Source organism: Urocampus carinirostris, chromosome 6 (genome assembly GCF_059441175.1).
Source record: "Urocampus carinirostris isolate Australia breed hairy pipefish chromosome 6, RoL_Ucar_1.0, whole genome shotgun sequence".
In the NCBI taxonomy this organism is placed as follows: Eukaryota; Metazoa; Chordata; class Actinopteri; order Syngnathiformes; family Syngnathidae; genus Urocampus; species Urocampus carinirostris.
In genome coordinates this window covers 39826740-39836603 of record NC_142354.1, presented here as the reverse complement: position 1 = coordinate 39836603, position 9864 = coordinate 39826740, and positions in this window count along the sequence as shown.

Below are 9864 nucleotides of genomic sequence, written 5' to 3'. Positions count from 1 at the left end.
TGACCAGACCATACCACTGAAGTTTTGATCTGCACACAGTTGACAACAGTCTTGGTAGGGTCCAATGTGCCCTCTGATGGTGTTGCGCACTATTTCGTTTGTCACATGGGCTAAGTAGCTTATGCCCTGAAGTTTTATGTAGCAACGCATCTTCATGGGCTGGATTTTATTTGACAGAGGAAGATGAAAGTAACCAGCGCTTGCATGCTTAGATTTCACTGCTATGTTCTTGTCCCTCCACATCGGTTTAAGTCCAGAAAGTGTGGCTGTGGTTTGAGCTATCTTGGCCATGATTTCTGGTTCTGACCCCTCTTCTTATATGACAGCTCGAGATATCTACATTTTGGGACAGGTTCTAGCTCTCTTTGGTTGATGGCGATATTTGTGGACCTTTAGAATAACTTTACTTGCAAGGCTTATGAGACTGATGGTTCGGTAGTTGGAACATATTTGAAGGTTTCCTTTCTTTGGTAGCATGATAACTAGCAACTTTGTCCATGCAGATGGCCACAGGGCTATTTGCCAAATCTTTCTGCAAATCTTTGTCCAAATGTCTAGAGTTTGCTTGCCACCATGTTATATGAGTTTTGATGGAATGTGGTCGATTCCTGGAGACTTTCCATTCTTCAGTGAGTTAATTGCCGCCTCTACTTCTTCTCTGAGGATAGGCAAGTCATCACTTTCTTCTGGGCTGAAATTCCCAAGGACCTCAGGGACTCACTGTGTCGGGTGGTTGTAGAGTTTAGAGCAGTATTCTGTCCATCTATTTTTCTCGAGTTAGGTCTTGAATCCATTTCTTCTTTACTTCTCTCAAGCTTTTTCTCATTTTTTTGTTGGCTGCTTTATACTTGGCTGCTCCTCCGTGGCTTTTACTTTTCTTCTTTGGTTCCCATCTTTTGTCGCACTGTTGGAGAATTTCATCTGAAAACCAGTGCTTAATCTTCTTCCAGGGTTTTCCCAAAATTTATTTTGCTGCTTTAGTAAGCTTCGTATCTGAGAACTTGGTGGTCAGGGTTTCAACCTCTTCGTTCAACGCAAGCAAAGGAGCAAACTTCCCGCCAATAAAGGCCTGGAAACTCTTGAGCACCTGTGGGTCTTTCAGTCGCTCAAGGTCAAACTTGTTCTGTGGGTTCCGCGAGTTCTTGACCTTCTGGAAGCAAACGCCAAGTAGGTTTTAAGTATCGCAGCGTTTTGTTCACAAGCGAGAGTAAGATGAAACGGGAGATTGACGGACAAATTGGTGCAGTGTTTGCCGTCATACGGGACCCTGAACCCATCCGCCATGATGAAGAAGGAGCTAAGCTGAAAGGCAAAGTCAATCTATGTTCCTACTCTCACCATAAAGTATGAACTGTGGGTTGTGATCAAAAGAACAAGTTTTCGAATACAGCCAGCTGAAATGAGTTTCCTTAGCAGAGTGGCTAGGCTTTAACTTAAAGATAGAGTGAGAAGCTTGGTTATCCAGGAGGTACTTAGTGTAGAGCTGCTGCTCCTCCCCTTTGAGAGGAGCCAGCTAGGGTGACATGGGCGTTTGATGAGAATGCCTCCTAGATGCCTCGCTTGGCAAGAGTTCTGGGCATGTCTCACAGGAAGGAGGCCCCAGAGATGACCCAGGACACACTGGAGAGACTATATCTCTATGTTGGACAAGGAACACCTCTGGATCCCGTCGAATGATCTGGACGATGTAGCTGAGGATAGGGAGGTCCGGGCTTCCCTGCTGAGGCTGCTGGCCTCGAAACCTGACCTCGATAAGTGCTAGTTAATGGATGGATGGATGAATGGATGGATATAAGCATGTTCTGAAAAGTACTGAACTCTAGCATTGAGCGGTTCAGGATAATTATAGAGGGGTTTGTGTTGGAATGCGTAATAAATCGCAATTCACACTTTCCCGGTATCTCCGGATTTACAGTACGAGCGGTTCGTGTGACACAATTCCAAGTAGTTTTGGATATGCATCAAAGCATTACAAGTAGGAAAAACATACATCCGATACCTGAATGGAATCAGGCCTCCTCCAAATGTGGATGCAAACTTGATACGTCTTGCGTTTCTGCCAACTATTGCGTGAATTGTTGGATGGAATATACGCTGTCAATGCCAGCTTGATGAAATACTTAGATCGACCTCCTTAACAACATGAATACCAGTTATGAATGTCAACTGAAGCGAAACGTTAAATATGGTCTAAAAAAGTCTGGATTAGAGATGTGGCCAAAATTCAATTGTTGGTGGAAGTTACTCTGATTTAAATTAAAAGGATTTTTTTCCCCTTCAAGCATTTTGTAAATATAACCTGAGTTTACAGAAAATTATTTCATTGAAATATACAGGTATTAAAACCTGTATATTTGATTTGTGCACTCAAAACAGGGATCTCAAACACCCAAGGAATGATAGTATGAGACCCCCCCTTAATAAAAAAATGTAATGTGCAGCCCACGTGAGTATTGGATACATTTCTTACTATTGATTCATTTATTTTCATAGAGGTAGGGATAGAATTTCTCATTGAAATATTTATAATGTACAGATAATTACAATCCTGAAGTGACAGATGATATACAATAAAATAAAATACTAGATTAATTTGTACTGTGGTAATTTTTTGTGTTTTAAAATATTGTTCTGTGTAAAAAAAAAAAAAAATATATATATATATATATATATATATATATATATATATATATATATATATATATATATATATATTTAAGAACAGCCGAATGTTTTTATCACAGCTTTTTTTGTGTAAAATCCAATTTGGCCCACCGTCATCTAGACCCTAGCTCCAACAGCCCCCAAGTAATTTGAGTCTAACTTAAAAGCATGGTTAAAGTATATAATTCAGTCATATATGTCAGAGTCCTTATCATTGGACATTGCTTTGGATATATATATTTCTACTTTGCATGTCATGTGCAGCCTGGCACAAATGATAGTTTACCCTATATTAAGGGTCTTTTGGAGCTGAGAGCTATTTTTGTTACTAATTTGCGTGAGAGGCACCCAGTATTTCTTAAACTATAATGTTATTACTATGTTGTTACTATGTTATTACCAGGTTAATTATTAAATGGTAGAGTTAGATAGACTCAGCCAACCATTAAAAAATCATTTTACTGGAAAATCACAATGACCAAGCACTGGTGGGCTATTTTCAGAATGCTCCACGGGCTCCTCAGCTTTCCTCTAGAGACCCCCGCCCTATAGAAGATCTCATCTCATCTCATCTCATTAGCTGCACCGCTTATCCTCAGTAGGGTCGCAAGGGTGCTGGAGCCCATCCCAGCAATCATCGGGCAGTGGGCAGGGGACACCCTGAACTGGTTACCAGCCAATCGCAGGGCACACAGGTACAGACAACTCGCTCGCGCATTCACACCTAGGGACAATTTGGACCGGCCAATTCACCTGAAATGCATGTCTTTGGAATGTGGGAGGAAACCGCAGTGCCTGGAGGAAACCCACGCAAGCACGGGGAGAACATACAAACTCCGCACAGGAAGTCCGGTAGCTGGATTTGAACCCACGCAGGAGGTTCCCAAGACCTTAGAACTGTGCCGCCGTGCTGCCAGAGGTAAAGATCAGGCCTAAAAACTCCAACCCGATCGCAGCCCATAGATATTGACCAGACCAATTGACTTGCAGGGCGGAGCTCGAAACAAACCTGAAATTTCAGATTTTTTTGGGTAGGCCTCCGGAGGACAATACGTGATTCAAGATTTTTTTTTTTAAAGTAAAGCCTGTCTTTTGTCAACACACTCGTAATTAAAGAAGACTGCGTAAAATGTACATGTTTTATATTTCAGTCTTTGCAGAGGTTACAATAACTAACAGTAGTGGACTCGTTTACAGGCTGGGGGCGTCGCTGCTGTCATGAAACGGACACATTTTCAACATGTTACCTGGTGTTTACTATGTTTGTGTATTGTAATGCTAAATCTATTTCATCCTGGTCATCCTGGAAGGGGGATTACCACTTGTGACGTCCCTTCTCAAGGTTTCTCCTTTTCCTCATGCTGAGGTTTTGAGTTGTTCCTTGCCCGCATGTTGGTTTAAGATCAGGTAATTGTAATGGTGTAATTGTAATCCTGTGCAGTCCTTTGAGACATTTTTGTGATTAAGGGCTTTATAAATAAATGTGACTAGTAGTCCATCATTGACAGATATTTTAAGAGTTAACAGGAACATTTTACGTACGTCCGTCATTTTGACAGGTTGAAAACCACAACAGTAGTACGCCCTAAAGAACTTTAAGAGGGAGAGATACAAAGAAGAACATGAGAGACAGACACTGGAAGGAGTTCTCTTGATTGATAAGAGTTCCATACAGTCCGTGTTAAGATGAGGCGACTCCTGTTTTTTTGTAGACCATGGTTTGCATAAATAAAAAATTAACATCATTATTTTTTTTCTTTTTTCAATATGTATGTGTTGTGGTTGTTTTTTATTATTCACACATGATTTTATTTTATTTTCTTATCAACATATATGTTTTTTTTTTAATCAGCAGGAAAGAAGCCCCACCCGAAAGTAACGATTGGTCTTTTAGGCCCTACTCGGCCTGCTTCAGCTTGTTGGGTTTAAGATTCTACCTCTGTTTTAGTTTTTGAATTCAAATAAATGATTAACCCGGCGCCCTTCCTAACCATTACACCGGACAAAGTCCCATAATCACCACCACAGCGATTATTTTTGGAGTGTCGAAATACAAACTATTTCCACATACTGGGAAAAATGAAAGCAAGAATTCCCAGGACTAAAACAGGTGACGGAACGCTTTTAAGCTTGAGACGATGAAAGAGGCTGAGCAGTGGAAAGCCTCGTTCTTCTTTTTCCTGCCTGCTTGAGTGAGGAGGAAAGAGGTGACAAAGTATGAGTAGACTGCATAGCGGATGTTCCTTCAAGCCAGCAAGCGACTTCAAAAGCCTCCGGGTTTAGGGCTGCGTTGTCCCCGCAAAGACGTCTCATTTATTCGCGGTATTACAGGAACGAAAAATGCAGTTTACGAGAATCCAAAGTGAGTACTTACAGGCAGGCTTGAATCGGTGTAAACGAGGTCCGACGGCGTTCCGGATGAAGCCGTCCAAACGCTTCTCCGGCGCGATTCGCTGCAAACGACTTGTTCCTCGCTAAGCCTTTTGTCAGCACTTGGCATCAGTCCCAGGTAGTCCATGCCTGGCGGATCTCATTCGTGGCTGTTCGTTTTTTTTTTTAGTCGTCCTGCACCTGCCTGGCTGCTTTTTTTCCCTCCTGCCCAAGATTTCCTGCCAGGAGAGTCAAACGAGGACAACAGCGAACGTTTTAATCCACCGCTGGGTTTTACAGTGGCGAAACAAGAGCAAAGCAAACAGAAGCATAAAAAACCTCAAATCTTTGAAGATTCCTTTTTTTATTCAAAGCATATTCACCATGTGTCAATCGTCTTTCCTCAGGCGATACGCGAGACAGCCCTTCCTCTTACGTCAGCATGAAAAAAAAATCCTCCTTCCTCTTAAATTGTTCACTTTTTTTAATTACAAAAAGCAGAGGAGAAAAATCCCCCCTCTCACGAGTCTGCTCCGTGTCTTTTTGCCTTCCTGCTGGCGAAGGCTCGGCTTGTAAAAGTCGCGCTGCAAGGGTTTGGGCCAGCCTCCGTTGGCAGCGGTTCAACAGATCACTGCTTATTTAGGAGAAACAGGGGTGACGGGGCAGCTCTCTCGCTTTCCAGTCCTCTTTTATTTCTCTCTAGGGGACTCCGGGAAGTGACCACTCACTCTCAGGGACTTTGTGACAGCGTAAAAGGAAGTCCTTGCTATGGACTCAGCCTCCTGGCAGCCAACAGCTTTGTGTCTCTCTGAACCCATTTCCAGGCTGACCAGCATTGGTTATGCACAGGGTTGGGTAGGGTTACTTTAACTTGATTACTTTCAATTACTTTTGGTTTACTCCAATACCAAATATGCTAATAAAAGACAAAAGAAACTAAATATGAATAAAATGATGACTCACAACACGTGGTAAGCTTTCTCTCCTGGCTTTGATCTCTGGCAAAACTAACACAAAATGCGACAGAAACAAAATGAAAATAAATCCAAACAGCTTGCCAACATCATTTTTGCCGTTGCTATCAGGAAACCAGAACAGACCAGGAAACCCCAGAGCATTCGTTTTAGTTCTTAATTTAAGGAAGCATTCAGGGCTTGCGGGAGACGTGATGGCCGTCAGACGTCAGCAGCGACGCCGGGGAGAACACTTCGGAACGAGTCGGTAATCGAAGTGCAGGTCGTGTTTACCGGGGCTGAAGAGGAGATCGAAGCGTGGGACAGAAACAGGTCGAATCGGAGGCAGGCATAAACGGGTAAGCCAAGTTCTTAAATAAACGGGATATCAGGAGAAACACACAGAGTTACCAAACGTACACTCTGACACTGAACTCTGGGCACAGCGCGCCAAAGAGAGAAGTGCCAGCCAATCAGAAGGCGCCCACCCAGGCGCTACATGATTGCTCCAGGTGATCAGAGTTAGTAATCATGACAGTTCCATGTATTCTGTTACTCCCCAAGCCTGCACAAAATTTAGTCATTTTATTCATATTTAGTTTCTTTTGTCTTTTATTAGCATATTTGGTATTGGAGTAATCCAAAAGTAATTGAAAGTAATCAAGTTAAAGTAACCCTACCCAACCCTGGAACGTATGCAGTTGCAAGCTAGCAACTTTGCTACCCAGGACTTTTATGGGGATTCCTCTGACCATGTTCATTTCTAATTAGCATCACTGTTAGGCTAAAAATGGATTTCAAAAGCGAATGAAACAGTATACAAGTTAACAGAGGTCAACATTCAACAAAGTACTCTCCCTGTGAGTAGACGTTAATAATTATTATAATTTCCGAAAACAACTTATGCCCAAATCCTAACGACATTTTACCAAGTGCTTCGACCAATTCACCAAATGACTTGATGCAAACCCTTGCCAAACTACACAAAATCAAATTATATATATTTTGACTGACACATACTTAATTTGTTTTGATGCATGAGTGTTTTACAAAAACATTAATCAAACGCGGCACACTGAAGTTGAAAGCAGAGCATAGCATGACACATGTTAAAGCAAAACATTGTTCTATTTTTTTATGATTATTCTATGTACAAGACGATTTCTGTATGATGCTGCTTTTATGTTGAAAACAATCTCTTGGGGGCAGCACGGCGGCGCAGTGGTTAGCGCGTGTGCGGCACAGTTCTAAGGTCTTGGGAACCTCCTGTGTGGGTTCAAATCCAGCTACCGGACTTCCTGTGCGGAGTTTGTATGTTCTCCCCGTGCTTGCGTGGGCACTGCGGTTTCCTCCCACATTCCAAAGACATGCATTTCAGGTGAATTGGCCGGTCCAAATTGTCCCTAGGTGTGAATGAGCGAGTGAGTTGTCTGTCCCCGTGTGCCCTGCCATTGGCTGGCAACCAGTTCAGGGTGTCCCCTGCCCACTGCCCGATGATTGCTGGGATGGGCTCCAGCACCCCCGCGACCCTACTGAGGATAAGCGGTGCAGCTAATGAGACGAGATGAGACAATCTCTTGAACAGGGATGGATGCAAAATTGTCAATTTCTTGGACAACTTGAACATATTTTTTTCAAAAATACATTATGGGGCTTCACGGAGCCCGGATATCCACCACCATGAAACAGATAATAGTTTGAAGATGGAACACTATTATATCGCGCCTCGGCCGAGTCATACCTAAGACTTATAACATTGGTAAAATGGCGGCGCCCTCTGTTGGCTGCGGCTGCATCGGCTCGCTACAACGGGTCAGGTGTATCGACATTTCGTTCTAACAAAGAATGACAATACAAAGGAAATTATTATTATTATTATTATGAAGGATTTTTACGTTTGGGTGAACTGCACTTAACCTTTTTAATGGTTTTTAGTTACAGGCATGAGGATTCTTTATTGCATTAATTTGCTCACAGCAAACCCACAAAACAAAGCAGAGGGTGATAAATTGCCCAAACGACAATTATAACAGTAATACATTCTTCCTAATGTGTCTCTTACAAACTCAATTACAGTGGAACCTCGCTAGTTCGCGGTTCCATTTTTGCAGGTTCAGAGCTTCGCCGGTCTAAAAAATATACCTTACCTTCTCAATAAAAGCATTTATTGACTTGAGCAAGCGCGAGCTTATGTCAACTGAGGACACGGTGTGGACACTCTTATTGTGAAGGGGAGGGGGAGGCCCTGACACAATGCTTAGTCATGGTGAGTTACCGCTTCGCTCACCCCCCCTCCTTCAACTCCTCCCAGCTTACCCCCTTCTTGTGTGGCGCTGTTTATCATGGAGGAACTCTGCGACGCGACGTAAGTATATTCTCTTCTGTCACATTTCATCTCAAGTTTGACTTTATTATGCCAAAAGCGAGCGGTTGTTTGTACTACCTAAACACTGCTAATTGTGTGTGGTTTCGTGTATTTGTTGTAAAAGCCATTCGATGCCGCTAGCTAAAGTATGTTGTTATTGTCAGAAGGTAGCTCTTTCACTTTCATTAAAATAAACACAGACCAATTTTTTAACTGTTGTTTCCCAAAACGCTACAGAAACACTCATCAAATATTACATTTTCACTGTTTTTATTTTCAATATGTAACCGGTAGTGTTAACAAGCGCAATAAGCTGCGATGGCTGCATGTGGTTGAGAGCGGTTAATACAATCATACTGAATGGTTCGTAGTGGTTTCACCGCGGTCCTATTCCGTGTAAATTGACTATGTAAGACATGGCTACAATTGTGGGTCATGTTTTGGTACATCCAGTTCCAGTGTGAAGAGTTCTGGATGAGTCACCCAATAACTCCTTGCCATCATGCCAGCAATCACTTCGGTTTAATGGCGGGGGGGTATACTGTATACCTGTATACGTTTTTTTGAAGGGGCGCCGCTACTTCGCGGATTTTCAGTTTTCTCGGGTGGTCTCGGTCCCCATCAACCGCGATAACCGAGGGATTACTGTATATGACAAAGCAACAGGATAACTTGAGTCTGTTCAGAGTCCACGCCTGTGGCAGACACAGGAGATTCAAATCTTGTGTTCACAATAAAACAGGTCAAAGAGGGTAAGTAAGGAGGCATGTAACACGTTTCATTAATACAGAACACTGTTGCTATCATACCATAAACAAAAAGCCATCGCTAATGTGCGGGGGCTGGTTCTCTCGATTTAGTTAACATTTTTTTCTCCGTCGAAGCCTCTAAAGGGGGCTTCCTGGTTTTCCAAGCCAGCTGATGGTCCACTGAAGACCAGATGAGACAAACAGAAACATGAGAGCACATCTGGTAGAACTGCACAAAAACAACCTTATATGTGCAAAGGAAATAACTCGCTGGGTGAGATTAAGTGAGTGAGGATTTAGTGTGTTAGCGTAATTAAGGATCTACAGAATGAACAGTGTGTGATATGTAAACCAGGTGACCTTTTGCTTGCTTTAATACATATGAATGTGTCAGGGCCTCGCCAAATTGATGTTGGGCCCAAGAAGTAATTTGCACCCTGGACTGATACCCAGCCAATCACTAGGGGGATTTTGTAGAGGTTTATTGTTCAATATTCTTTATCAATTATCCATTATCCGTTATCGGTCAAATCATAATACACTACAAAGCCAAGAGGCCGAGACACTTGCTCCCAGCCAAAAGGCTGAGTCGAGGTCCTAACCACAGGGCCAAGCAGCGATAAGTTCCACAATAGTAACTACTAGGCCCAGACAGATTCTGTGTTGTGGATGCATCCAGTGTAACTGATTTGTAGCGTCCATTTGACAATATGGTGTAGTCAGAGAATCCATGCACTAAGAGGTTTTATTTTTGCATCCAAAG